The sequence below is a fragment of the Nanorana parkeri genome, unplaced genomic scaffold (assembly GCF_000935625.1).
Source record: "Nanorana parkeri isolate BGI_ZX_2015 unplaced genomic scaffold, ASM93562v1 scaffold691, whole genome shotgun sequence".
Taxonomy (NCBI): domain Eukaryota; kingdom Metazoa; phylum Chordata; class Amphibia; order Anura; family Dicroglossidae; genus Nanorana; species Nanorana parkeri.
Window position 1 is genome coordinate 476,028 of NW_017306959.1, and position 7,765 is coordinate 483,792.

Sequence of the window (7,765 nt, forward strand, 5' to 3'; positions counted from 1 at the left end):
TAAACTCTCTCTGTTACAATCAGCCTGAAGGGGGGGGGAAACACTTGAAAACTAAACCAAGCATGAAAATACAGCTTAAAAAACAAATGGTATAAACTCCACTGTTCAGGATATATTAGTAAAATACAGCAGTATACAACTGATTTGGGTGACAGGAAGTAGTACCATGTCAGCAACATACAGGTGAAACTCGAAAAATTAGAATATCGTGCAAAAGTTAATTTATTTCACTAATGCAACTCAGCCTTCTACCAGGAGATTTTGGAGCACTTCATGCTTTCTTCCGCAGACGAGTTCTATGGGGATGCTGACTTCATTTTTCAGCAGGACTTGGCACCTGCCCACACTGCCAAAAATTTTCTGAGATTGTGGATTTGGGGTTTTCATGAGCTGTAAGCCATAATCATCACAATTATGACAAATCACGGCTTGAACTATCTTGCTTTGCATGTAATGAGTCTATCTCATATATTAGTTTCACCTTTTAAGTTGCATTAGTGAAATAAATGAACTTTTGCACGATATTCAAATTTTTCGAGTTTCACCTGTATTTATCCCTGAATTTCCTCATCTTCAAATCAAAAACAAGTAGGTTATAACGGAAATTAAAGTGATGATAGAGTTTCTCCTTGGAAAGTGGTGCCTTTTGGCGCAAAGGAGCAGGCAGTAGAAATTTGTATTAGGTCGACTGTTAGCTTATATGAGGTCTAGCAGAGGATTTCTGCAAGCAAAATGAAGAAATGGAACACACAAGAGTTTTAAAATGAAGGTGAAAAGACAAAAAGAAAAATGCAATTCAACACCCAGTAAAGAAATAAACAGCATGGAGATGGTTTGGTTGATCACAGCTGGTGGGGGGGGTGCGATGCAAGGCAACTACACCAGCTATGAAATGGTTGACACGCGTCGCTGCATAACTACACAGTGTTCACAAGAAATATATTGTACTCTTCCATCCATGTTCCCATTCCATGCAGAAGGTTTTGCATACTTGAGCATGAGAGGAGAAAACATCCTGGAAGGACCTTTACAGGACTTAAAAGGATTTCGGCTAACAGTCTTGGTAACGCAAGGAAATTGATGCAGGTTTCATGAAAAGGTCTTAAGCTGTAAACAGTATCACTGTCCACTTGCTGACAGCAGTTTTGGCAAAGGGTTTCATTTAAAGGGTCTTTTGTCAGCTCCTGGACCTGTAAAACAAAAGAAGAAGGTTGTTAAACAGAAGTAAAATAAAAAAAAACAGATTTAGCTTAAGAAATCACTACGCTTGCTTAGCAAGTAATTCGAAGGGTTGATTTAGAAAACCTTGAAATAAGATGCATTTTTTTCTGGTTCATGAAAACCAATTTTGTTTAATTTTTTTAATCGTGCTCTAGAAAAAAAAGGCAGCTGTTGCTTGGTGTCACTCTGGGTGCTCTATGCATACATAAATGTAACATTGCATTGTAGGTTGCTTGCATGCACATAAGGGACTGTCTGAAAATATGTAGGCATACCCTGTGTGCGCCCAGAGGATGATGGTGAACCATCGAAGTATGGTGTGCTGGTATCCTCTTATGTGGTGAGAGGTCTTTGCAAGTCTCATCAATCATAGTCTTTGCTGTGTACCCATTGTGTTTTCAAACTGCGTTCTTATTTACATTTTACATGAGGGAACATACATTTTGTTCAAAATCAACAGTGAGCAAATACATTTCACCAAAAAGAAAATGGTAATTCATGCAAATCTTGCATATCCTTGATAGCAGGTCTGGTCACTTCCTATAGTTTGAAGTAGAGGTGCACCGAAATAGAAATTTAAAAACCAAAACGAAATAGAAAAAATTGTCAGGCCGAAACCGAAAATGCTTTTATTTTAATATTTTAATTATCTACAATCAGCGATCACTGATTGCTGAGTGTTTGTAGTCTGCTCTCCTCTCTGACACGCTGTCACAGGAGGCTGAGTGAGCGGTGCGAGAGGAGAGCCCAGCCTCCTGTGACAGCACTGTCTCCGCCCTCACACCGCTCTGCAGCACTGTGATAGACGGTCGAGCGCTGTGGGTGGAGAGACACCGGCCGCTCGCAGCGCTCTTGTCTCGCAGCGCTCGGCCGACTGTCACTTTCTCTCCTCCCCGCTGGTACACCGAGCAACGCCCAGCGGGGAGGAAAGAAATCATGGATGCGGCGATGTATCGGCATGAAAATGGCACTTTCCGCATTCAGCCAAAAGTGCCATTTTCGGGCGATATGTTTCGGCGGCCGATATATTAAAGCAAATCCAGAGTCGATGGGAAGGCCCGGTCTTGGTGCAGTCCAACTGGTTGGAATTGAAGGCGGCCTGTCTGGCTCTGTGGGCTTTTCAACCTCTACTTCAGCACCAACAAGTCAAGATCATGATGGACAACAAGACAGCTGTCTCTTACAATAGGGTTGGTGCAGACTTGGGGATTCCCAGAACGTGCGATCGTGTGCGGTTGCATACAGCGGTTGTATCAGCATGTATGGGGTTACATCTGCGTGGCAAATCACTAAAAAAAGGTAGATGTACCTATCTTCACGACATGCACCGCGCAGTGTTTTCAACCGTGATCGCCCGTGGCGGTATTGCAGCAGGAAAACACGCAATCTGCCTGGCACGACTGGGGAGACCCCCCGCGCCGTCCACGCCCCCCTCGGCGCTCAAAGAAAACCAGCCCTGCTACTTGTCCGTAGCAGGGCTAAAAAACAGTGCAAAAACCACTTGCCCGGCGCCCAGAACTACGCGTCACGAATTCCACACCCCTGTAATATATATATATACACATATACATACATACATACATACACACAATTTTTCAGGTCTGGTCTAGGTAGGGATATTTCTGGGAAGTACCTTATTCCCCTCCCTGTCCTATGTCACCATCACTGATTCTTCAGGACTTATCAATTTGCTCACTTTTAAAAGGTCCCCGTCCCCTCCAGACCTTAGAATTTGGCCCGGGGTGCTGTTATGCATTACATACTTCTCCTGTCTTACTTTCTCTGCAGCCAAAAATCTGGAACTGGAATCAGATTTGGGACTCACATTTGCTACTGGGCAGAAAGACAGACTGATTTTTACTTGCTGATAAAACTTCCTTCAGTAACTGCCATCAAGAGGACAGACAAAAAAAATGACTTGCTCAATAATATTGTTCATTCTGTTGGTGCTGCTAATGTAAATAAGGCACCAACATCAAATATTTTGGTCTTGTAGCAAAATTACGTTTTGGCAAAGGGCCTATAATATCACTTGTGTGACTCTGCCTAAGGAACCAGCTTTCTACTAACCTCACCTTATCCACAGTCACAGGAAGAAAAAAACCCTCCCAAGCTCTGCTCAACCAGTTATTTAAAATGTTGCCAAATCCTGCAACAGTCTCCTAATTCATTAAGTTGGTGGTTTCTCCTGAGTAAACAATGAGGATGGTAATTTCTGCCTATGTGGCAGATATCCTGACTTCTGGGAAACATGGTACCTTTGGATGACGTTCCATTAGGCCTCATTCCCATGGGGTGCGTTGCTTCGTACAGCATGGAGTGCTGGTTGTTGATGTGCCTGGAGCTGCAGGAAGAAGCTTGCAGGCAGCTCATTTAACTCTATGTAAACACAGGAGCTGTGCACACTTACACGCTGCTTTTCATAGCTCCAAGTTTTGATAGTTTCACACAGACAGTGTACGGTCTTGGACACAGACATGATGGATCCAGGTCCACATACCATCTGTGTGTGGCTGCCAACACTCCCTGCTTTTTTAAAGCATCGTGCAAGGATGCACAACTTCTGCATCTCCATAGAGATACATGACTTGCCCGCTCAATTCTTCCTGCAGCTCCGGGTGCATTATTAACCTACCCTTCATGCGGTATGGGGCAACATGCCCTGTGTGAATTAGGCCTGGTTCACACTTGGGCGTTTTACAGCGCGTTCCTACGCGCTGTAAAACGCTCAACATGTGAAAACCAATGATTGCCTATGGGTATGGTTCCCACCTGGGCGTTTTACAGCGCGTAGGAACACGCTGCAAAATGCCCTATGCCCAAAGAAGTACAGGAGCTTCTTTGGGGCGTATTTGCCGCTCGTATCCATTAGGATACAGCCTGATAGCCCTCGGAAACGTGCATTTTTTGCGTGTTTCTTTTACCGCAAAATGGCGGGAAAAACGTGCGGCACACCCGCATATTCCGTATGCCTAGGTGTGAAACCAGCCTTAGGCCTTTAAAAAAAAAAAAGTATTTCACTAAATCTTGGATGCCTCTGCTTGGTGTGTCATCAGGGTCATTTTAGACAGGAAAGATTTTGCGAGACTGTTCGACAGCCTAGAGATATGCTTGTCCTTCCCTCCTTGCAATGTTTTACTTTGTTCTCCTCACCTTTCTCTTCTACTCCATAAAATGTGAAGTTGCATGTCTTTTTCCAACACGCATTACTTACTGCAAATGTATATTACGGCCTCGTCCCCCTATACAAAAAATGCCTGGTGTATTTGATATCTTTGACTGCTATTGTATTCACCTTTGTAAGGTCTATATTAGGAAAATAAAAACAAGAAACATCTTGTCCTGACTAATAGCATGGTAACTCATGCTGCAGAATATTTGGAAAAATGGGCTGTTGATTTTAGGCCCTCAGGGAATTACCAGATGAGGACGACACACGGAACTCACCATTCAAAAAGAACATTTGAGTTATTAAGGACCCATTATAGCTGTGCACAAATACGTGTCCTACCCGCTGGCCTAACCATAAAAAGAAAAGGTAGCGTCCATTACATTCAGGCATGGCAGAGATGAATACTAAGTGTGGGTGGAGTACAGTTTTGGCCTTTACACAGCTAGGCTAGACAGAGAAGGTAAATCATTCACCTATGACAAGTTCAATCCTCTGAGCACTATTTACAAAAAGAATAATGCTTCCTTGTGCTGTAATTGTCAAAGCACACATTACCAACCATCAAGGTTGCTGAAGTATTGAATAAAGAGCAAAAATGTAATTTTTTCCTTAAGAAGGAAAATGAAATGAAGGGCACAAGGTACAGAAGATGGTCCCTGTATACATGAACGATATTAAGATTAATGTAGACTTGTGTAATATGATCTGCAACATATGGTAAACATTTAATGGAGAGAAGCCGTATTGGCATTTTGGTATTTCCCTACACACAGTGCTTGCTGTCAGATCAAATTAGCTTACTTGCTAATAAAGTAAACCAGAAACGGGCCAGAGATGGAACAAAATTTAATTTGGGCAGCACTCTACATGTATCATCATGGCTGATGCACAAATGAAGATACTAAACAATTTCTAGTTCTCATCTTACATTACCTGACCATGTCAGGAGAACAGACTCACAAGGCGGTGGTGCATACCACTGTCTTATGAAAATTCCCCCTTTGTGTGCCCCGAGAACCCCAAACCTAGTACGAAAGAAGTGAGCACATGTTGTCTTTGCGCTGAGCTCAAAACCTCTCCCAATGCGGGGGGTCAATCGGGATTTACAAGTCCTGTGAGGGGTAGACTGCTAACGGATTTTGTGGTCTGTACTGCCCCCAGAGTTGCCAAGCATCTGTTAAATCACAGTCTGTAAAAAGCAGTATGTTTTGCTCTTGTCCATAATGGGCCATGGAGAGGAGTCTGTGTTTGTAGAAATGTCTGCTGCTCCTCAGTTATGCGATACAAATTCACCATGCAAAGTAGGTGGAAACGCAGAGGGATGCTGGAAGATGCGATTGCTCCAGTAAGCGTCCTCTCCACTCCCTCCTCCCTTCCTAGTCCTGAAGGAAATCAGAACAAGGGTTAAACTATATCTAAAGATGCAATCTTTTTTTCTCTCCATTTAGGATAGATTAGGAGTTCTTTTTAGCATGTGTGTCTTATTAGGGATATTCCTTGTCACTTTTAGTTATGTAGACTCAGCAGGAAGGGAGAGGAAATCTTTCCAATAGGAGGGAAAATCATCCTTTAGACAGCTGTCACAGGAACAAGTTTCCCCACTGGAAGATTTCCAAACAGTCAGCAATAATAACAGACCAATGGGACTTAATCTCTCACCATTCCATCCAAATCAGAAAAAAAAAGTTTTCCCTTTAGTTACACTTTAGGAGTTTCAAGTCTCGTTTTGGTTTCCTATAGGACTAGGATAAGTATAAAGAGTGGAGGTGGGAAAAGGCAGCAATCAGTTACAGCCCACAGCCGCACACTCTGCAGGTGACCTCCTTAAACGCCCCTCCGATGTACAAACAAAAGGCGGGATTTGCATTAGATAATATCATTTTGAATACAAACATAACAGATTTTCTGGTCTCTTGTCCCAAGTACTGCCTATGAACTGCACTATGTCAAAGATTGGGATCTTTAAAACACAGAAGTTTTATTATGACATCTTAAACACAGAGGATATTAACCCTTAAAGAGACCCTGTCATCAACTTATAAACTTGCAGGTAAACGCACAGAAAAAAGTAATGTACATTAAATGTTTACCTGCAGCATTTTATCTTTGCATGAAGCCAATTTTGTTGATTGCAATGTGCCTCTGAACCTGTGCGCAAATCTGACTACTCCACGAGAGTCAATTCCTTAGAGCAGCTCCCTTCCTCCTTGCATGTCTTAGCCATCGCCTCTGCTGGGAGTATCTAATTACTTTCTGTACTGGCCTAGCTACTCCATCCCCACCCCCTGTTCCCCTCTCTGCATAACCATTATAATATTCCACTCAGGAGCTACATTAGAGTGTTTCTTGAGTGAGAGCTCCGAGTCCGCCCAAATCACTGAAAAAAAAAAGAGAAATAGCTACTTCCACAGTTGTGAACTGACAGCTTCAGCCTGCATTCCTCTACCAACGTTGACAGCCATCACTAGTGGTCTGTGGTCCTCAATTTTTTACCCACAATGGATGGAGATTACAGCAGGCCACATAACATGTAGTCCAGCAGGCCAAAAATGCAGTTGTATGCTGTGAAAGAGCACTCAAAGTACAACAGGAATGCTTTTTTGCAATGATAGTTGCTGCATAGTTTGAGTGTCAGAAGAATCCTAGAGTTAAAAAAAAACAAAAAAAAACACCAGGACAGAAAAGGGAGCATCATGTCCCTCCATCTTTCTTGCCTAGAATGTCAACTGGCTTCTGTGCCAATGTATTGTACAGAAGACCTGTTGCGCATTTGTACAGCTAACGTGCTACAAGAAAATTCTGCATAGCAACAGTAACACTTATTTAAAGAAGAAGAAAAAAAAAAAAAGGAATTAATGTTAAAATTCTAAATGATGCAAGTGGATAGTCTATGCAACATTTAACCTCAAAAACAGAACCATACTGCAATGTACATAAAGCAGTAACAGGTGAATCAGGGCAGGATTATGTGATATCTGTCATCATAACAATCAGATCTTTGGCAAAATAGGTATGTAGCAGTTTGTGATGTGTTATTAGAAGACGATGACTTGTTTGGCAGCAAATACAATGCAGATACACAACAGACATCTGGAACACATTTTCGATTCCATTTTTGCACGTTTACCAATAATTTCAGCGGTGTGGGATGACGTTGATCCTTCTGTACAGACATTTCATGAAACTTCACTAGCAGTATTTAAAAATTAATAATTTTTTTGAGAAACACAAGGACTAGGAGGCTTTTCATATACACCTGAAGTACTGCTATATTTGCAATCATTGTCTCATTGTATTCCCGGCCCCCGCCCTAGAAAAAAATCATAGCATCGTGGGATTTGGAGCATATGCTTGTGGCTATTACATCATTCT

General features: G+C 42.3%; 1 protein-coding gene across 1 annotated transcript in view; it reads right to left on the reverse strand.

The window, feature by feature from the left end:
* Positions 1-554: 554 nt before the first annotated feature.
* Positions 555-7,765, reverse strand: part of FOXO3 (forkhead box O3) — an 89,155-nt gene continuing 81,944 nt past the window's right edge. The window contains exon 4 of the mRNA XM_018563751.1: positions 555-1,190. The gene's annotated coding sequence lies outside the window, so the exon portion shown is untranslated. The remainder of the gene's footprint in view (positions 1,191-7,765) is intronic.